This window comes from Falco peregrinus, chromosome 17 (assembly GCF_023634155.1).
Source record: "Falco peregrinus isolate bFalPer1 chromosome 17, bFalPer1.pri, whole genome shotgun sequence".
In the NCBI taxonomy this organism is placed as follows: Eukaryota; Metazoa; Chordata; class Aves; order Falconiformes; family Falconidae; genus Falco; species Falco peregrinus.
Window position 1 is genome coordinate 1,293,202 of NC_073737.1, and position 23,264 is coordinate 1,316,465.

Here is a 23,264-nt window from a genome sequence, read left to right on the forward strand (position 1 = left end):
CTGGGTCCACCATGTAGAAAATAGGCAAGGTGGGAACTGCATTTGGGGCATCTGGAAGAGATGGGATCATCTGTTGCTAACATGGGCCATTAGTGGGCTACAGGAGCCTAAGGGATCTAGGGTGCCGGGAGTCAACATCATCCGGATCAGGACAATGAAAGGTGCACAACACTATCAGAGTTGAGCACAGCTCTAAGCCTGTTCTCAAATCCAGATCTGCCCACATCACTTACATAAATTCACTCTGACAGGCGTAATTTGTGTCCTTCTTAACACAGAGGGGAAAAAAAGAACAATTTTTCTCACCTTAAAATTACTCTTGCATAATACTGTATTTTTAAATATTCACACTGTGTATTACTATAAGAAAGAATACTTAAGGAAGATAAATACTAAGATCTGCAAAAAGTTTTTCTGACCACTACAGAGTTCTTTGGAGTCACAGGAAGAAGGAAAGAGAAGTAAGATTTAGAGGTCACAGAAAATTTTATTCCTTTGATTCCTAATCCCTCTGCAGATTGTGTCATTTTAGATGCTGTGTCTTATCAGGCTTCCTAATCCTTCTTCAGAGGAGTTCAGGGAGGTCTTTTAAAACAGGTATTTTGGAAGAGGGAAACACAGATTACCAAGAAAGGTCTGATCCAAATCCCATCTAAGTGTGGATATCCAGAGGAGCAAAGACCAAAACACCCCCCATTCACAGTTGTCAAAGTTTAATGCTGAGAATGCTGTGTTTTAATTTGGCACACAGCAGGCCTCAGCCATGGAGCAGAAGCCTGTGCAGGGAACTTAGGACTAGCTGGCATCTGCTGTGCCTCAGCTCTGGCTGTTAGAAAATGAAATGCAGTAAGGAAGGAGAAAGAGAAGCACAGTAATTCTGCATTTCCCCATGCGCTCTACTTCCTAGTTTACAGCTAATACTTTTTAAGGCCCTTCCAGATGAGAGATTTTCTTTTAGAGAGGAGGAATTCACATTCAAATGCATAGAGATGTTACTTGCACTATTTGAAAGAACTTGCAATTAAAATGAGAGGATGGCTGAGGCTGCATTTTAATAGTCTATGGAAACTTTCTTAGCAATCTTATTATATCAAGAAAAATAAATTCAGAACATACTTACACCCCAAACCTGCAAGCTTGATTTAGCCAGAATAGGGGACAGTATACAATGACCCACAAGAGTCTGTGGGACAGTCATAACTCTAGGCACATTCTCTACAGGTTCTGCCTGAAAATTCACTTAGGTGTTCCATTAGTGTTATTGAAATTGGAATAGTTGATTTCAGAGACATGAACCTGGCCAGGAGATGGCAATGTGCTTTGACAATAGCAGCATTTTAAAACCTTAGAGAGCCACTTTGTGGCAGGACATCAAAGGGATGATGCAGAGATTGGGGGTGTATACATTTAGTTTACCTTCACAGTAGTAGCACTTATTCTTGCAATTTAATTGCAGACTGTTGCAGAGTACAAAGCACTACTGTAAATGTGTTACCTGTGCAGAATACTTAATAATCACTAACAGTAGAGACATGCAAACCGTTTTTATTTAATAGTAGAGTTGCCTGCAAGTGCTTCCATTCGTACGAGTTTGTCAGAGCTTTGTACTTTAATTAAAGGGAAAATGATGCTGGTAGAAAGTTGTTGGATCGACACTCCCTGAAAATGAAATCCTCTTATCTGTCAACAAACAATACCCGCAGCTGCCTAAGTGCTACTTTGAGAATAAATTTGGGAGAGCCAACATGCAAATTTATCTAGGAATATTGTCTGTACATTTCAAACATTGCTCAAAAAAGATGTAAGGATGTATAAAGTATTTAACCAACAGGTAAGAGAGTTTTGCATTGCAGACTGGGCTTTGGGAGACCCAGGGTTTAACTCCTACTCTTGTGATTCGCATGCTAGTTGAGCTTGGAAAGTCACCACTGCTTGCTGGGAAGTTCACCTAACACTTCTAGGGTGCCCTATTTCAGACCTAAGTAAGTTAATCTAAGAAAAGCATGGAAGAGAAAGTCTTCGTTTCATGGTTCACTGCTATAGAGAACTGCAACTTCTGTCTTGTAGTATGTTTCAAGAAACAACTGCTCAGCCTCGTGCTAGAGACAGCTCTTTGAATAACACAGCAAGATTTTAGAAACATGGCAACTGAATTTAACACCAAAATCCTGAGAAAGCCCATTGGAATTTTATAACCTGTATGTTCCAGCCAAATTCATAGCTCAAGCCTTAAAAAATGTATTGATACAATTATTTTAGTTAAAGATGTTTGGGTTTGTTTTTAACTAAAACATTAGATCTGTACCCCCCTCATTACGGAAGACTAAAAGGTAGTTTATACTGGTCTATTTTTAATTCCTGCTACAGAGGAATAGTAAAGCAGCAAACCCATCTTTATTCTGCTCTTTTGCATTTTAGTCATACTAGTAAATTGGTGTGAGCAATCAGATGAATTCTGACTCAAAGTGTCCCAGTATGAACATGGAAAACATTACAACTTTGCTAATTTCCTAGTGAATGATCAACTAACAGTTGCAGCAGCTGTGCTAAGAGGATTCTTGTTTACAACAACATTCCAGATCGCCTGCTTTTGTTTTAATAGCACCTTTTTCATCTTCAGTCTAGGAGTCTGTCATAGCAAGGTACTATATATTACTGCCACAGCATGCTCCTTACCCCCTACAGCCTTTCTGTGGCAAGAGATGACCCATAAATCTTATTGACATTCCTTTCCATGGCTCTTTTCATGCTCATTATCTCCTCCCTTACTCTCTCCTTTTTCTCTACCTCTTTCCTGTGAAGAAGTCCAGTGGTTCCACCAAAAGGAAACAAACAAAAACAAAGGCAGCAGCACGAAACAATGCAATCAGATTTTGTGGGGAAACCTGAAGGTGAACACAGTAAGAAATTAATCCACTCTGGATACAGTCTTACTTTCCTAAGTACTTTGAAACCTAGGAATCCCTAAAGGGTTTGACAATTACAGTAAGGTCTTCTACATAAAATACCAGCAATAGATTTGGTCCTAGTAATTCAAGAGATCACTCAGTGTTCTAAGTAGCTTCATGTTCTAAAGGAAATGGGATTACATTAACTTTTAGGAATAAGTGTATGCCACTGAAGTAAACTTGGTCAGTAGGCAAGTGATGAGGTCCATTTTCAGCTTCAAACACAGTAGCTCACAAAGGGAGATATACAGACACAAAACACTGTAAGAATTAATTTCACCACATTTAAATTTAATAGATTCTCTCCAAACTACTAGCATTCTCCGCGCAAAGAAATTGCTTAAATGATTTATAAAATAATTTCCCCCTCAAATCTTCTCATTGGCTCACTGGACAATTTGACAAGATCACAGGTATCTGTTTCTATTATTTATTTCATTATTTATTTTGCTTTTTGTTCTATTACATTTATTCTATTTAGACAATCACATCTCTTTCAACTGCAGTTTAATTGGTATCTAAGGCCTAGTCTGCATTTACATTTTACTGGAATAATAATGTTGGTAACGGGTTTGACTTTTTTTTTTTTTTTATGAGAGAGTTATGCTGCTATGAACCCCTTGGTGGATGCAATCAGGTTAGTATAAAAGTGATTTATTCTGGTTTAGTTTTTCCCCTACTCTATGGTAATAGCTAGCTAATTATGAAGTATGTTTATACTGACACAATTGTAGCCACAATCCTGGTTTACTTTTTCATTCTTCATTTGTCTTAATGTAAATTCTGCTGGAGGAAAATGACACATGCAGACACATACACCCACAAGCAAGATCATCAAAGTCCTGAAAATCCATTTAGTCGAATTCATCAGAAGATAATTCTGTCCCTGGGGCTTTAATCTCTAAAGAGCAAGATCACTTTGTGGTGATCGTAACTGCTTGATTTGCATTACAGCAGTAATAAAAGACTCCCACAGTGCTTAAAAAAATACCATTTATGGAACTTCCTTGAAGAAAATAGGATCAATAGCACAGTACGGTGCTAAAATGCTGTTACTTAAAATGTATACCAGATTAATTTAACCCTTAATGCTCTGCGTGCAGCAGATGAAATCAATCTTAAATCAAAGTCTCGATAAGAGGATCAGAGTTCCCGCCATACAGTTCTGCTATCTCCTACAGAATAAGCAAAGCCCTGAACAGGTGGCATACAGGGAACTGAGACTCCTTTTTTTTTTAGTGTGTGTGATTAATATGCTCCTCATTAGACACCACCTGGAATGCAGTGCTCTATTCCACACCTCCCAGTACTTAAAGACACTAACTATACAGAGGGAGTTACTCCAGGAGCACTTGGATTTCTGAGATACTGTAAGAAAAAATGGAGCTTAGAAAAGGGGTTAGTCAGTTAGGGGAAGGGTTTGTGGGCATTTAAAGGCTACCACTGTTTGTGTAAGTCCATAACAAGCCATAGGAATGGTACCAAGGCCTGCACTGCAATTATAAGCCCCAGTGCTGGGCACCAGCTGAGGAGCAGAGGCCCTCTGGGCTCATCACCTGCCTCACCTGTGGCAGCGAGGTGGCAGGGCCTGCGCTTCTTCCCCCTGCTCTTGGCACACAGCCAGCCTGTTGCCAGAAGGTTCTGTGACAGAAATCTGGGCTTGTTCTATGGCATTCGTGAGGTCTGGGCTTGCTGCAGTGGCCACATGCAGGAAAAAACAAAGCTAGACAAGTGGTGTGAAAGAAAATAACTAACTTACCTTGCATTTGCTCTACTGAAGGCAAAAGATGCTTTTCTGGGCTCTGCCTGAACTGGTTTTGGGCCACATCACGTGGTGGGGCTCTTCAGGGAGCCGCGGGTGCTTCACGTGGGGCTGCTGGCCTGGGCTGCGGTCCGGCCACCTCAGGCACAAAGCTGTGCTTGAGGCAGCAACCCCCCGCGGGCTTCCTGTGCGGGGCCTGTGGCAGAACCCCGCAGCCTTCATGGCAGAGGAGCGAGGCCAGTACCACAAGGCCGGGGGGGATAAAGAAAAATAAAATACAAAGCAGCTGCCTAAGCACTGACAAAATGTAGATGAGGGCTGCCCTCCCTGCGGGGGCGCCGCGCCTCAGGTGCTGAGGGCAGTTAACGGCCGCCGCGCGCCGCGCCTCTGGTGTTCAGTGCCGCTAACGGCCGCTGAGGCAGGAAGGTTCTGGAAGGGCGCGGTGGGCGGAGCCTGTGGCGGCGGGGGCGGCGAGGCCGCGCTGCTGAGGGGAGCCGGGGCGTCTCGTCACAGGGTTTGAGCCTGCAGGGCGCTTTGCGTTGCGAGGGGTTTTTTTTCATCTGCGACTTGTAGGTAAGTGGAAAAGAAGTTTTTGAAGTATTGAACGTGCACGTTTACTTTTTTTTTTTAAATTTTTATTATTATTGGTGGTCTGTTTGCAAATCCAAGCCTGTTGTTCTGAAAGAAAAAGCAAGCTTTGTCTTAAAATTGCTGTGCGTTTTCAGATATGTAATAGAATGCAAACTCGGCAGGGAAAGCCCCGACCAAACCTGGTCATTCCTCACAGAACTAGTTAAAACATGGTGGATTTTTTGACCTCTTTCTCCATGATTGGAAAAGTGGAACCCAAGCAGAACAATTAGCTGGGCTGATGTGACTGAGCTAACTATGAAATGTAATAAATTCCTGTGGGAAAAAAAATTACTGTTGTTAATGTTAAAAGGATAAATAAAAGGGCCATTACAGGTAGATCAATTCAGGGAAATAATACTTGATTAGATGCTGAAGAAACAATTGCATTAATTGATGCTTTATGAAGAGTTGTGCTGTGAGCAAGGTGGGAGTGGGGCAGCAGCAGCAGCAGGGTCGATATTTCTAGTCAGCAGTGAGCTGGAGCGCTTTGTGCGCTGCCTGGCGGGGCAGGCTGCTGGCTGCGGGGCCTGGGTCCCCCTGGCACTGTACTGCACTGAGGAGACCCGGGGGGCTGGCAGCCCAGGTTTGAGGGTCTGTAGTTTTGAAGTGCTGTGTCGTAGTTTTGTGCAGTGAATTAACATGGCAGGCTTGCAACGCATAGCTTAAAGAAAGCATGGTGCGTACAGTCTTGGGCAGGTCCAGCCCATGGCGTAACAGCATCTGCAGGCTTGCCATGTATGTGTGTTTTATGGAAATCCTTTTGCTTATGCTAACCTGTCTGGTAGGTCAGCCAGGACCATTAGCTTGCTGCATTATCTCACAAATGCAGCCACGTTTCTTGCAGGCCTGAGTTTGCTTGGCTGTTGGTCCTGTAGAAGATGTTAGTTCTCAGTGTGGTTTATGTTTCTGGTATCTGTTTCAATAGCTTGTGCTGGATGTGGCCAGTGCCAATCTATCAGACTGCATCCAACCCTGTGTGGTCACGTAATCCTATTCTTGTTTGTTTTAATCTGATTAAATTTCTCAGTGCCATTCAAGAATAAAAACCATGACCAGATGGATGCTTGAATAAAGTGCAAGTAGTGTTCTCTGGAACCCTGTGTAAGACAGCTTATAATAATATTTTAATGTCCTTGTAGTCTGGTATTAGGATTGAAGAAGGCAAGCTACATAGATGAGGTGCTATGGTAACTTTCTATCTCCCAGAATAAAGATAAAATAATGGGACTCTAGTAAAAGTTACTTGAATTGCCCTTAAGCCATACAGCATGTTCTAATTCTAAGATCATTAAAAAAAAAAAAATCCTCCTTGAGTTATGCCCCACATTGGAGAATGGGAGAGAAGGGATCCTCCTGTTTCCTGCTGTTGGGACATAAGTGGGTGACAGTGGGAGTATAGCTACAGCTGGTCCTCCTGATCCTCCCTTCCATACCAGTGGATGAGAAGAGAGGTGATGGGAAGAACCTCGGTGCTGTCTGCACTGATGTGCTGGCTGGTGCCCTGTGCAATCCCTCTTCAATTCCTGTATTTGATGTGGAGGAAAATTTGCTGGGATCTGGCTGAAACTGAATGGCAAGAACCCAAAAAGAGAGCTAAAGCCTTTCTGAGGTGCCAGTAGGGACAGCAAATCAATATCCCTCTTATTCAAAGAGCAGAATGAACAGAGAGTTTAGGGTGAAGCTAATGGGAGGCAGGCCAGGAATGAAAAGCCTCAGGTGCCTTTGCCATGACAAATAATGACAAAAAACGACAAGCATTTTAAAGGTAGTGTTGCAATAAAAAAGATCTCGTGGGTTACTTGGTTATAATTGGGCTGGGCCCTGTCAGCATTTGTTAGGGCTCAGGGTGCTCTGCAGGGTGCACAAGCGGTATGTGCACTGGGTGATACACAGAGGGGGAGATAAAGCTGTTGTAAAAAGGCTCTGAATTTAATTCATCTAGGAAGTCTTGTCGTGTGTCTGTCCCATCATCCCCCTCCCCTAGAATCTGGATGTCTGTTCCTGTTCCTTCCTTTGTTGTTCTCCTAGCATATTGTTTTGGGAATTTACATTGCCCTTCTGTCACCTGGCTTATTCATCTATAAAAATGGTAGTAGGGCTTGGAAATGTGTGTGTGAGGGAGTGAAACTTGGAGGCAGGGAAGAAAGGGGTTGGCAAACGGCTGTTGGCACTTGGTGTTGCCACACTGTGTGAGGAAGGTTGAGGAGTGAAGCGTTCCTTGACACTTCAGTAGTGAGGCTTAGTTGTATGAAGGGTTGCACTTCAATATTCCAGAAGTACTGCAACAAGTATAACCATTTGGACTGCTGAATTACAATCCTAGCGGTAACTTCTGTGGGTATACGTGCATTTTCTTTTCCTCCCATTCAGCCCCATGAATTTTAGATGTAGTCGATGTGGAACCTTCCTCTTTCAATTTCTGATCCATTTCCAAACTCGAGTCTTGGCTGTGTGGCTTCCTGAGAATGTGAAGACCTCAGTTTTGTTGTCTCTGAGGCACATTCTGAGATGGATTATTTATGGCTCCTTCAAACAATACCGTGTTTAAAAAAAAAAAAAAAAGGCAGCTAACTACTGTTGTCTGTCATGTAAGCCTTTCATGTCTTTCTGCTCCCTTCTGCTCCGTCTGCAAGAATCAATAGTTTTGAAATAGTTCTTACAAAATGTTAGTCAGTTTTTGTATGCAGCTGTGTGTATGCATGCAGGTGTGTATATGAGTGATCTCTGAATGTGTATGCTGCAACATGACTATTGGGAAGATGCAGAAAGAGCCCTATTGTGGGATTATTTTTTTAATAGTTATGCCTGATTGCATTCTACTGGAGTGCAGTTCAGCTAGACACTGTAAATATGCAATGCTATACTCTTCTCCCTACCTCCCCCCCCCGACCCACCCCCCCCAACCCCCTGTGAACGTACAAATCGCTGCTGGAACTGAAATCTGAAGGTAGTTTGTAATATATATGAAGGGAAACTAAGGGTGCCCAAGCGTGCATGCAAAACTGCAGGCATCTGGGATTGGTATGTTGGGGAGTGCAAACTAGAAAGAAAAAGGTAGTGTTTAAAAGGATCCTTGGTTACAATATACTGCATCTTCCTTGTATTTTGGTCCTGTACATCTGCTAATCTTTATGACCCTGTGGTGCTAATAGCAAATGTCAATACCGCTAAATCTTGCAATCCAGGAAGTACAAAGATCTTAAACAGAGATTGGACCAAATCAAATCCCAGTGTTGGTAAGATTCCAGACAAGGTACCAGTCTTGAGTCAGAATTCACTGTCAGTGCTTGTTACAATGGAAACCAATTGAGACCTTACAAAACTTTAAACCCCATATAGAACACTAGTTGGGTGTTGTTTGAATAGTTCCCGTATTGAAATTTTCTGTAATAAACCAGGCCAAACTTACACATAAGGTTCCAAGAAGGATTTTAATTTGGTTTTGCATGGCTTTGGAATTAAGTTGCTTTGGCCACTGTAGCTTTTATTTGCTAGTCATCTTTCTAAACCACTTCCGATAGGACAGTGTTTCTAGAGTAGAAATTAACATCTGTCTGTACTGGGATGACATGGGCTGTTTAAAATTTTTAAATAGTTGGTTCCCTTTTCAGTGTGACAAAGGCATGAACAGCATATTTCTTGTTGTATTCAAATAATCCTGTGTATTTTTGGAATTTTTCCCTTCTTCAGTCATTCTAAATAGATTATAAAAAACCTGAAGGTACTTCATATTAACAGGCTTGATTTTAGGTAGTGTACAAATATTGATAGCTAGTAGTTTCTTTTGCAGTTTCAAAGAACGTACTTTTTTCTCTGAGAAACATGCTGAATGAGTTACTACCAAATTCAATGCAAAAAAAAAAAATCCAGTAGTGTAGGAAGTATATAATTTTAATACTTGTACAGCTCCCATTGGCCTGTAATGACCACAGTCTGTCAGAATGTAATAATTCCAATGGGGAGTGACGTTAGAGCAATAACAGTATATGTGAAGGCATCAAACATTCATGACCATATCTGAGGCTTTCTAGTCCATAAACCTTCTCTGAACTCAAGTAATAGAGTTATCAAAAAGTTAGAGCAACTGTTCATCATAAATGTGATATTCATAGGCTGCATTGCAATGTTACAGTGTATTCAGTACCTTGGTATAATTTCATCTGTTGTATAATATATTAACCAATAACCAACAGACCTAAACTTTTGGCTTCTTCCAATCTTTTCCCCCCTTTAGAGGATAAGCAAGTTATTTGGTGCAAGATTTTTTGTGATTTGTGATCTTTCTAGAACATATAGGATATATAGAATGTTGTAACTTTGTTTCTTTGCTATTTTAGTTGAAAACCAAAACATGCACATTCTTATGTTTACATCCATTTCCAGAATCTGTTGGAGGATGTTGTGTCTGTGCTAAGATTTAGTCAATTCTAAAGGTTCAATGTCTTTCAAAGAATATTTGGACTGGATCTTTTAGCAGATTTACTTAATATAGTACCTGATTTAAATGGAGCATTACACAACCTGAAGTTTTCTACAAAGCATTTACACAAATTCACACCCCAGTCAATGAAAATTATGTTCTCATAATTCACATCCTGCTAGATTTTGAGATTGTGAGATGGAGCTTCTGCGCTGTAGGCCAATGGAGAACATCCTGTACAACAGCATGCACTGGGCTTTGCTCTCCCTTGTAAGTGGATGTTGCAGGGGTCAGGAAATGCATATGGACAGTGCCATTTATAAAAATGGATTTAACAGAATCTCATAAAGTGAGCTTTTGCTTCAAGTTTTGCCGACAAAAAGCCCAGTGAAGTCAGTGTTGTTACAGGCTTCAACAGATTTTTGGATTGTGCCTATAGGAGAGAGATGACAGACTGCTACAAATTGTTCTCATACAACAGGACATTTTAGCAGTATTCTAGACAGCCCTGAACAAGCTTAATCAGAAAAAAAAAGTCATTATAATGTAGTGTGGAGTTTTGATGTTGTGGTGATTTTTATTAGCTTTTGAAAGAACTTGGGAACCCCTGCTGAAACTGTTGCTTAATTGAGTCTCATATCTTTGCAGGAAAGGGTAAGAGATTGACTTTAAAGGGATTAAAATATTTTTGTTAGGAAAATCTCTCTCTCTTTTTTTTTTTTTTTTTTTTTTTTTTTTAGATAGTTTTGTCCGGGGTTTTTTTGAATGCAGAGAGAACTTTGCAAAAAGCGTGAGTACTAGGTTATCAGTTCTCTGCTATTGTTTTTGTATCTTATGTCACTATTGAAATTAATTTTTATTTAAATTAAATTTATAATTTAATTTCAAATTGAGGGCTTGCATCTATATTGAATCATGAAAGGTACATACTGTCTATGACTTATTTTGTCTCAGTGTGGTTTTCCCCTGATTCATAGTATTTTTTTCTGTAGTTTCACAGCGAACCTGGTACAGAGTAGGATTGTTTCTTTCTAATGAAGAGAGCTCTTAAACTGTTGTTTAGTGAAGGATAACTTCACAAGAAGCTGACTTACAGTTGCTGTGCATTAACTGTCTGGTTTTAATCCTATTCCATGTTGTGATCTTCCTTTCCATGCTTTCTGTGTCTGATACCCTTTCAGTACTTCCTATAAATTAACTGATGAGCTCTTTGATATAAGCGTTGGCCTTTTTCAATGTGTATCTGCAAGGAGCCTGGCATAATTGTGCCTTGACCTTTATTTGACACTTAAGAACAAGGAAACTAATGTTGATAAACTACTGTTGTCTCAAACAGTTGCTATTTCCAAGCTCTTAGATGGTGTGCAAAACCTCCATAAGATGACAGGTACAGAATATGTAATTATAGGGGACGGATTTCCTTTTTCTTGCTACTTTAACCTAAACTAATACCTAAATAGACACAACCTCTGTTTAAAATCTGCCATAGCAATTACAGCAATGCTGCTGGTTTGCTTGCAGTGCTGAATGTGTCCTTTGGATTCAGGACTGGGTGCTATAATTTCATCTCCAGATACCAGCAGCCATGTAGTTTTAACAGCAGCGATTCTGAGCTGTTTGCAGGACAGAGCAAGAGGTTCTGTTGATCAGGATGGCTGACAAGGTCACTGTGACCAAGTTAACATTGAACATGCAGGTAAGTAGCCAGCTTGATAAGAGCAGCAGTTTTAGGTCATCAGGCAGTAATAAGATCTTAAACCATTCCACTCATATAGCATACATTGGCACAAATAAAATAAAATGGAGTCACAAAATTTCATCATGCCGGATGAGTAGGTTCTTCATGGCCAGGCTTCTAGTTACAAGCAAGGGAGATTCTTGAATTTTACTTGTTAATCTTGTATGTGCTGAACCTCTTCCATTGCATGTTTTTTCTTCCAAATTAGATTTTTAACATCCCATTTATTGTACTGAAATTGGCATTTAGGCCTGTACGTTTTTTCTGTCTTATCTACTCTCTTTCCTGCTCCCCTTGCTGCAGGATATCAGCAGTCATTCCAGGACCAGTCCCAATGACATGCCAGAAAAGGCAGGGAATAGCTGGGATGCTGCTTTGGCCTAAGGGCTATCTTGGGAAGCTGCAGGCAGTTTGGATGCAGCCAACATCCCTACCGGGCATAACTTGGTTCAAAGGGCAGAGGTGGTAAATGGCTTTTTGTTGCTCTCGGAGAAATATATGTCAAAACATGTCACTCAGCCTCACCTGATCTTCTCATTAATTGTTGCATGAACAAACACAAATCAAAGCTGACCAGGCTGACTCTTTTCAAAGCTTTGAAAATAATAATGCATCATCCCCCAAACAGCACGATTGCTCAGTCTTTCATACTTGCATACCTGTGCACGCATGCACAAAGGATTTCCTCGAGTCTCCTCAGCAGTAGGTCTGTCACCCTCCAAACATCAAAAGAAAAAAAAAAAATGGGGGGGGAGAAGGAAAAAACCAAACCTGGGGGGAAGGGGGTGGGATATGGACCAAGAAAAAAGCATTCTGAAGTTTTCAGGGGAGGGGAAAACATGTGAAGGAAGGATATTGTTAAAGATACTTCTTCATAAGCACTTGAGGTTTGTTATATGAAAAAAGTAACATTGTTTCTTTTTTAAAAATACAGTTTGTATTTGAATATATACTTATGTATAAAAACACCTGATGTTTGTTATATGAAAAAAAGTAACATTGTTTACTTTTTTAAATATAGTTTGTATTTGGATACTTATGTATAAAAACACCGGAAGGTTGTTATATGAAAACAAGTAACATTCTTTACTTTTTTAACATGCAATTTGTAATTGGATACTTATTTATAAAACATTCCACAGCACTGGGATGCTGCCGGTTTGTTTCAGATCCTTTGGATGTGTTCAAGAAGTCAAATATGGCTAGCAAGAGACATTTCAGAGGAATTTTAGATTGGTATGTGTTTCGTTAAAGTTAGCCATTTCCATTTGGACACTGTGGAAAGGGTCATAAAATTACAACAAATTGTTCTGAGACATCCCATTATGTGGCTTAAAAGCAAGATCACGGATGGACAGCTTAGCCCTATATACGTTTTTAGGAGAGACTTGCCCATAGAGGGATGCTGCTGTGAACCAGTGTGTTAACTGCTTATGAACATTTCTCACATGTGGATAAAGAAACATGCACATCCTCTCCATGTGTTGGGTTTAAGTCAGGAATATCACTTGCTTTCCCATCGCTGTTCATTTTATCTTGTATTCTGAATACATCTTTTATTAGTGTCCTGAGCTGTGCCTTTCCTAGCCCTCCTCATTAAACACTATCTCTCTTTTTTCCTGGGTCAAGCTGTGAATATGCTTTCTCCCTTCCCCCATCTCTGACAATAGCAAATTTTCCTGTTATCTGGCAGTTCTGGCTCAGACTAAATTACGCTGAATTTGACAAAAGTTTCAAAGAGAGGAAGGACTGGCATTTGCATGCTATGCTTTCCACTGGTCTGTTAAAAATGTGGACAGTAAAGCTAAAACAATCAAAAAGGAGGTTTTTTTCTGCTCTTTAATGAGTGTCTATTCACTCATCCTGCTGTTAGTAAAGCTGCTCAGCTTCCCAAAATCATGCAGAACATGTACAAAGGGTGCTTCTGCAAACCCTTGCTAATATTCTTAGCTGAATATAATTCTAGTGGTGCCTCTTGAACAACTGCTATTATTGGAAAACCATAGTAACATTCTGGGGTTTGGTTGGGTTTGGTTTGTTGGTTTGGCTTTTGGTTGTTTGTTGGGGGTGGGGGGTGGGTGGGGTGGTAAGAAAGAAAACAATTATGGTGTTTGACAACCAAAGGTTAGCTTTGAAATTCACAAACTGAGGAAGTTCTGATTGTATGACTTGGAGTCTTCATTTAAGTTCTTGTGGTAGGCAATGTACAAATATATCTGATTTATAGTTTGTTTACAGTTTTGAAGGCAACGTTGGCTAGAACAGGAGACAAATAATGTGTCTTTTGGGCATTGTAAAACATTTGGCGAGTTATTTTAGTTTCATTGATTTAGTTACACAAATTGGAATGAGCGGAGGATCCAACCTATGGACTTTCAAAGAACCACATCCTGACTCTGAGCTTTCATTTGCTGTTCTGTAAGCAGGTTTTAAAATAAAAATGTTAATCTTCAGAAATACTTAAAAAAATAATTACAACAAGAATTCTTCCCTTTTTGTCACTTTAAAACAGGGAGAATAGAAGAAACTAACATGGCCGAATTCATGCCCTGTTGTTTGTTGAATTTCAGCTTCAAAGCCAATTTTTATAACTCGGTAATAAACTTCTGAAAATACGATGGCAGTGTGGAAATTGCCAACACAGGCTCAGCTAAAGCTGTTAGCAGTTGTCACTAGAACACATGCAGTGCGATGGCCAGCTGACGAAAATGGTGAAGCACTGTCCTGTGTGCCTATTGTGGAATAACAAAAGCTGGAGGGAATCCAGTTCTAAGTAAATTCTGCAGCCATGGGCTCTGTAGCAGTTACGGTCAGACTGTCAATATAATTAATTTGTCTCTTAATCTGTTTTTGAAAACCTAGCCATTTCTATTAGATACTGGAGTGAGAGCTGAACTGTTCTTCACGTGCAGTGCTCCCTGCAATTGCTGATCCCTTGTGGGAGTATTACTGCTGTGATAAGATGTTACAAGACCTAGAGGAGTGTGTGGTGGGTATCTATTCGCTGACTTCAGTGAATAAAAGTTGTGGATTCTTAATTAGGCCAGCTCAGGAGCTATTAGTATCATACTGGTTCTAGCTGAATGCTTTTTAGAGGTATAAGTTAAAGGGCTTTACCAGAGGAATCAGAGTCAAACCTTTACTATTTAGAGCAAATGTTAAATTTAATGACCCATTCTGTGGCTCTGTTCTATCCTTTAACTACAGCACATGAGCTCTGTAATACTCCTGTTGTGTGCAAAAGGCAGACTGGTCAAAAAGTTCACGCTCTGAAGTCTGACAGGAGCCGCGACTGCTTTAGATAAGTGTCCTTGGCAATCTGGTTCTAAGGCCAGTAGTGTTTTTTCTGATTTTGCATCTGTTTGGCCAAGGAAAGGTTTTCCTCTTGGGCAGTTTGTCATGTAATACAACCTGTGTGGGAAGTACTGATGAGCTGCACTGCTGGGCTGCAGAAAAGGAAAGTATGATCTCAAGATTCTAGAATTGCAGCTGATTTATTGAGTATATTTAGAATGAAAGAGACCTGGGTTCTGGCACTGGCTTATGGACCTCACTGGTATGAGAATCCCAGAACTCTCTGCAAAGATCAGTGAGGTCACAGAGCTGGTGTTCATAGTTGGCAAAAAGTTTGTGGTGTAGGAAGTTGCCCCAAGTAAGGTGTGCTATTGTCAGAGAACAAGTCAGTGAAACAACGCAATCCAAGAGCGGAACTGCTTGGGTAATTTTTCAGTTAAATTCTTTTTCATTGGACTATGTCAGTAATCAATGCTAGGAATACTTACATCTGTATTTCAGTGACCTGATTCAGAACAATTGGAAACACATTTTGACATTAGCATCTTTTGAGTCAGGCTCAAGGCTGTATTAGGAGGAGAAAGTCATGATGGCTTTACTTCCACACATTTTCAGATGTAAAACAGAAACCAAATTATTCATTAATACTAATAACTTTGTAACAAGTACAGAGGAACAGCAACAGGTTTGATGTAGTCAATACCAAACACCAGTGAATCTAATGTGACTGATGACCCCATCTCTGTACTGTACATATGTACATTTCCTGCTGGGGACACTTAAGTAGTGCTTTGATAATGATAATCAATATGTTCCTTGGATGAACACGGTAGCAATTCCAAGGAGAAGGTAGGTTTGTTGTTGTAAAGACCTATTTGTGTGCTTAGTGTCCAGCTGTTATCAAGGGGATTCCCAAAAGTATATAAAATACAGCATGTATCTAGGATTTAACTGCATTCATAGCCAAGCTCTGAGATCCTTGCATCCGTAGTGTATTATGTTTTCAACATCTTAGCAGTGCAATAAGATTTGAAAGCATTTTGATGAACAGGTCTTGCTCAAAGCCTTGTTCCCTTGCCAGAGAACTGGAAGCCTTGCTGTTTCCATGTCATTTGCAAAGCCATGTCTTGTTGTGTGTGTACTCTTACGCATTAATTGTGGCTCTGCCCGTGGATTACATTAAATATTTCACTCTGTGCCTGTCTAAACTTCTAAGCATTACGGTTGTAGACTGTGCATGTAAATAATTTATGAAAAACATTGTATGGATTTTAAGTCTTACCCTTTTGGCATCTGCATTTTAATCTCTGAATGTTACTTGTGTATTACATGGCTGTGATAAATTAGCTTTTTAGTGAATCAGTTATGGTGGATTTTTAGGAGAAAGCACAAGTAGCTGTTACTCACGTAAATATGCAAAACTTTGCTGGTAACAAACTAGGAAAAAAAAGGCTAATTAGTGTAATTACTGTCATTATAATTCTAATTTAACTGCATAGACTTGTACTGCAGCAACATTAGAGCTGTCACATTTGCAAACTGCGTAATTATATGTATTAAGTTCTGTCTCTGTTGCATCCAGTATATAAAATGGGCTGTTACCTTAAGCTGCTCAAAAAAAGAAGTCAAATGTCATTAAAAGGGTGACTTAATCTCCTTGATTTTTGTGATTACCAGTGAAAGTTGAAACAAAAAGCTCGTCTAAATAAACATCTTTTAAAAATATACTTGATAAAATTCATAAATAGATGGTGAGCTGAAAATAACAAATCTGACTGTAGGTGTATGTATTTGTGTGTTCATGTCTGCATTTATAAATCTTACTGCCTTGTACGTACTAGTAGTGCCTATCTTCCCTTGAGTATCAGAGATCCTGTGCCACACGAAGCTTCGTAATAAGAGTCCTAATCTGGCTGTTACAGGGAGCAGCTTTTCCCAGATGGGGTGCTCTGAGTACAGTCTTGCTGATAACATATCACATTTTTGGGGGAGGCCATGACATTATTCTGTATGTCAGCTATGAAATCCTAAGTGATTGTAAATGTGTTGCATGCTAAATTAAACTTTTAGAGGCTTCTTGGTTACGTAGAGCATTTTCAGTTTACACAAACCTGGAGGGAGAGGTGGTTGTTGTCAGTGCTTTGGAAGGAAGGATATAGCTTCAAATAATTTTGATTCATTGGGAAAATGTTCCAGGATCAGTAAAATGACATTTAATAAAGACAAGAAGAAAGGAGGAAGCAAATACACAGATTTGTAATATGGAATAATTAGTGGGGAAGTAGAGGATGTGCTATTGCAAATTTAGCAAGTCAAAATGGAACTCAGATGCAGGAAGGAAAATGACATTTTTGGATATTTGACCCCTATCAGACATGAAACACAGGAGGTAATTATACCTAATCTATCTGAATTAGTGGCTGAAGACCTAAACCTTTTATGCACTGAACTACACAGTGATTTTAATATCTAGCATACAGATGATGCAGGTGCCAATTTAATCCAGTGTATAATTCCTGGATGAGAGTTGTGCCTTGATCTTCTGGGGCTTCTCTGAAAATGAGTTCCAGTGTGGTCTGAGGATGTGGTTTGTGTTTTTGTTTGGATTTTTTTTTTCTTTAAACTTATACATTGATATACAGTCTGCTTCATAGACAAGTATTATATTGTTCATTTAGCATATGCCATGAGGAACCATCATTCAACAGTTTACATGCCTGGTAGTGATTCAAGTGAAATGTACTTGATGCAGCAAATCACATGCATGATGGATGTTTTAATGTATAAGATTCCTTGCACGTGTCGGTTCCAGAATTGCCTGAAACTGCATGAAAAGTTGGAAAGAGAGCTCAGGGTATGCCAGGAGGAACAGTGGAATTTCTCTTTGATTTTGTTATTCAAAAGACAAAACCTAGGCCTGCACCAGCAAGAACTAAAAGGTTTTTTTACAGGAGTTGACAGTATACTTTAAGCTGTCAAGCTTTGTTCCTTTCATAAATAAAAAAATCTTTCTACATGTATGTGTTCCTGGATCATGTACTCCCTGCCCATAACCTCCTAAATGTACTGGTCTTGAAGAGTCGTCTAATGATAGTGGATTTGGTATAACCTGAACTGAGTAACTTAACCACTTACACGAGACAGCATTGCCAATGATCAGCATGCAGAAACCATGATTCAGTGCCTCTACTGATCAGGATATTAAGTATAATGATAATTTTAAATAACACATTTTGATGTTGCCAAGCCTTTCTAGTTTTGCAAAGCTTGGAAACTTAAAAATAAAATCCATGGGCCCCACTAATACTGAGACTCCAGTAAAGGAAATCCAGCAGGCTTTTAATTCTAAACTAAGTAATTCAAAGCTTGTCAAATAATTTAAAGAACTAGTACTGCTGTTACTTTTTAGAAGAGCACCTATGAGTGTATTAATATGTTTTAGTTGTGTATCTAATGTGAAGTTCTTGTATAAGTGCATATTTAGGTGAAGGAGAACTTAAAAATAGTCACAAAGTTCTAGCTTGGTCAGACCCTGCTGTAAACTGCAAGATTAATTTGTTTCTCTGGCAGCGTTTCATTCTTCTCATTTCAGTCTTCAGCACTGCATGTTTCAGAATTAGGCTTGTATTCATCACTGTGGGTGCAGTGATGGCAACACTTTTTTTTTTTTTTTTTTTTTTTCTTCTTGCCCAGTGTTCTTGGCATAACGTATTTGGCTAGTTAGTGACACAGACATAACTTGCCCCAGGACCTCAAACCAAAATCGTCCTGAGCTTTGAAGCCAATGGACCTGAACCCAAGGTTACACATCTCCTAAGGGTAAACAGAAAACTTAAATAGGATCAGATACAAGTTTTGAGCAAAGTTTTGATTTGGGATTCTTTAACTTGGTTTCAGTCCCTGAGACCATGACATGTTGCATACCCTTTCTGAGCCCCCAACCCTCTTTCAACAGACTGAGAAAGTACATCCTGTGAGACTTCCTTACTTAATATGTATTTATGCTTCTGGAGCACTCTTGACAGTTTGTTTTCTCCCCCTTTCTACATAAAAAATGAGTTGCTTTTGTACTGCTCAGCATTGTGTTATGAATATTAATCCAGAGGGTTTATTTTTGTTATTCTAAATCTGCCTGTATCCTTTGTAAGAGGAAAAATGGGACATAATTAATCTCTCTGTTAATCTTGATATTTGCATGGAACAAGTGAAACAAGCCCTTCAAACCACTTGCTTGACTCTTAAGAAGTATTTACACTGCAGTTCAGAGGGAAACTCGAGGGCTTATTTATTTATTTATTTTTGTCATCTAAGGTTCAATACACACAGTAGGAGGCAAATTTTATAATTCCTAGTGAGTTTTATCTGGTTCACTGTAGTGGTCGGAAGATGATTTCAAAAGTATCTGCAGAAGAGGAGGGGGAAGTTACCAAATTTGAAAAGGCAGCTCATTTAATAAAACATGTAGCTCATCATGTACAGCTTGGGGCTCCAAATGCAGCAGGCCAAGTGAGTGCTCTGTGGTGCATGTTTAAACTTAGACCTGGTGTTTAGCGTTACTGAGAATCTGTGTTAGCATCAGTGACAGAAGGGACTTGGATACTTGTTTAGCTCTGTCACACACACTTATAGGGTAGGACCTCAATTCCTCTGTGTTTTGTTTTCCTGTTATGAAGCTGGGATAATGCCAGTGGCACAAATTTTGTGTGTCTCACTAGGTCTGTTTCCTCTGGGTCTTGTGAAAATGTACCTGATGTCATCCTGTGAGCTACAATCCAAGGCCTGTAGGACCTTGGTGAGTACAGGGAAGGGGCAGAATGACTGAGCAGCCCGATTGCTGCAGCGATGTTGTCTTTGGGATGCAAGGTCTGTGGGTATAGCTTCACAAATGAAACCATAGCCCCTTGGGACTGTGTGGGTTTGTGCAGCCTTGCAGCTGGAACCTGTTATTCGTGCCTGTACTCTGTATAAGGTGTTTTAGAGTAATTTTTGTCTTTGTGCTGTATATAGCTACTATGTAGTTGGCTTTTGCTGATGTGAAGATGAAATTGGGGTGCCTTTAGCCTTGTCTATCATTCCATAATTCATTGGTCAGTGATGTCAGTCAAGTATCAGGGTAGATATGTGCTGTACTGTAGGTCACGATACATATAATTGTATTTAGCAATATAGTAGCCTTGTCTAGAGTAAAATCTAGAGTTGTCTAGAATAAAATAAGATTGCATTTATTACACTTGTAGCAAGTCTTAACTTCATTTTTTAAAAAAGAAACTATTGGCAGATGACTGAAATAACATTACTTGGACTCTGAATCGTGACAATGCATTGTAGGTTCATTTTTGGGGCTTTTGTTCTTGATTGCTTATTTAGAATGGCCTCCAGTAGGATAGAACCTATGCTAGAGAGTTTATAATCTTAGGAAGAAGTAGGAAATATGAAAGTTGCATGAGGCGGAAGAACAATAACTGTTCTATACAGAAGTGGAATACAAATCCATGTAACCTTCAGTAAACAGCATCATAAATGAGGACAAAGTTGAGATCATGAGTTGAAGTTTGTATTATTTGGCTACATACAGGAAAGTCAAGAGGAACAGGAATGGGATACAGTTTTCTTGAGAAGAAACAGCCTTCCACATGAAACCATATTTTCTTTTCTAGCAATTCCCTGATTTACTCTAAATTGAGGCAAATAAAACGAAGATCTGGAAACAGCATTCATCTTGCAATCCATGTATTTCCACAGTGCAATGAAAGCAGTGTGATCCTTGGAAAACCTGAGATAACTATTTGTTTACAACATGGCCAATGTTTTTTTTGTTTTTCCACTCTGAATCTAGGTAGTATGTAGTTGAGTAGTGTGTGCTTTGGAGGAAGCAGTAGAATAGCAGAGAAGCCCAAGCTGTATGCTTTCTAAATCATGAAAAGCAGTTTCCTCATGATACAGATCCTCTTTACATGTGTAAATATGAGAAGAATTGAAGCTTTCAAGTACAGTACCATAAGCAGCATACTTTTTAATACCTGGAAAGTCACAGGTTGCATTATGTGAGTTCTGCAAAGAATCTTCAAGTGTCATGGAAATGCGAACTGTCTGCAGTACAGAGCAAGAAGTGTCTTAGTATTTGTATACTTCTTGCATACATTGAATGTTGGTATCCCCAAGCAAAAAAAAAAAAGTTTATTTGGGCACTGTATGTTATAGTTGCTGTAATGGACATAGAGGAGCACAAGCAACTTTCAGAAATCTTTGAAATTTTAAGAAGCATCATGTGGTGTGAAGAAATTGAAATTTGTTTGATCTCTTGTTGCTGCAGCTGTTAACAAAAGAGTGACAGAGGAAAAAAAAAAAAGGCCAATTACAAGAAAGGAAGGATCTGTTCTCTATATAAATCAGTAGTATTGTACAACCATGAAAACAGGCTCAGGTTTTTTTCCTCTGGTTGGTCAGCGGTTTGTTTCATTTAACACTGTGGAGAATTAAAGGTTGAGCTTTAATTTCATCAGAATGAAGAGCCTCTCTCCCTCAGTGGGAGGTTACTAACTGCTCAGGAACAGTAGTCTTGTAGGCTGCAGATGGTGCAGATAACTGACAGGACGCAGCTTTATGCTGTCTAGTTTACTTGCCAGTAACACATCCTCTCTGCAGCTTTCATGCTCTCTCCTACAGAAAGGTCATTAAAAGAGGATTAGGGGAGGAACCAGAAGGTTGATATGTAAGAGTTAAGGTCGGTCAAAAAGCAATGTTTGCTTTTGTGTGTGAGCATCAGGGTTCAATTCTGTCTCACTGATGGTGTTTTCAATGGTCTTTCCCCCTCTGCTGCCCTACTGTAGAGTAAATGCTCTGCATAAACCAGAAACTATACCTGGGTCTAAGAAAGCTTCATGTGTTAATGCTTCATCAAAGGTGATGTATTGATACACTGACTTTAGACAGGTGGCATTCTTTTAACTGAAAAGTCCATTATTTTGTAGAGAAATTCAAAGTCATTGTATGTGTCCAATGAGGAGGTAGAAAACTGAATGGAATTTAGATTGAAGTCTGGGGAAAATCTCTGTGTGTTTTGCGGATTTGCAAAGCCACTTTCCAAGAAAGCATTTTTAGTGTCCAGCTGTATTACAAGAACTTATAAATGTGTATTCCTTGCGTTCTGCTAGTGCAGTCTGCTCAGTAGAGATAGATGATTTCAGATCACTTTTCAAAAGTTCCTAATGCAGAGTGCATAATCAAAAATCCCATTATGAGATGAAGCTACAGTTTTGAGAGTATGTAAGTATCTGCCTTGGAGGAAGTGGTTGCAGTGTACTGCTGCTGCTGACATCTATCCTTTAGTTTGCTGTAATATTTATTAACTTTGTACTACTCCATGGACATGCCAGGTAGAAGTGAGGCAGAACGGGTGTTGGGTGGTAACTTTGACAGAGTATAGAAAGCATTTTAACGTGAGTCCTGTGATGCACCCAAGGTTGTTGCTTTCTTATGAACACATGCTATCAGTTGTTCTTTTGGGAAGTCTCACCTAGTCTTCAGTGAACGCTAAAGGTGCTGTTGCCTTTGGGAGGCATGCTGCAAATCCATCTGAAGAGTAGCACAGTGAAGTAATGGGTTAAGCCTGTCCTGTCAGGTGACTGCCAGCTGACAGGAATAGAACTGTACTATGTGCCATACAATACAATACGATTAGTAGGTACATTTTTGAAGACGTACCCTATATATTAAAATTAGCTCTGAAGTTAGCTCTGGTGTCCGACTTCAAAAGACTTGTGATGAGGATGAGCTTGGCCCTCCATCTGAAAAATAAATTGGAGCAATATTGAACCTTTGGAAATGGTAACCCTGCTTTGAAGGCTCCTGTTTTATGCAAGGTGCTTTGAAGGTATTCATTCACTCTGAAACGAATTCATGCTATTCATTCTGCCACTCACAGAATAAGATATAATAGCAGTCACTCATGATTGCTGTCATCGATCAACAGTTCATTACACACCAGTTAGACTGAGGATATAGCATTTGTGAAAAATATTACTGTGTGCATCTTGAAAAGAAAAAGCCAGTGACTTTATATATATAGATGCCAAGCCTGTTTCTCTACAGGACTGGATATCTGATATTTTGAATGGGTTTTGTCACGTGAAGCTGCTGATAATGCTGAACAGATAAACTGGTAGAAAGCGGTGCTACTCCAAGGAATTGCTTTACTTCAGTTGAGGATTAGGCCTGTTCTGGACCACGTCACCCCATGTAGTGCTTTACTATATGTAATGACTCATATCAGTGCAGGGTAGCTGTGAAATATAAAAGGAAAACAGTGTTTTGCTCCCACTTTCCACTAACCAGATGCAAACGATACTCATAGCATAATTTTCCTTAGAAGCTAGCTCATCTCTTCAGAATATGTTTGCTGAATTGCTGGTGTGTCTCCTCTGCTTTTGCCTCAGGAGTTCTGTCAGATATCCTTTAACTAGGTAGGGA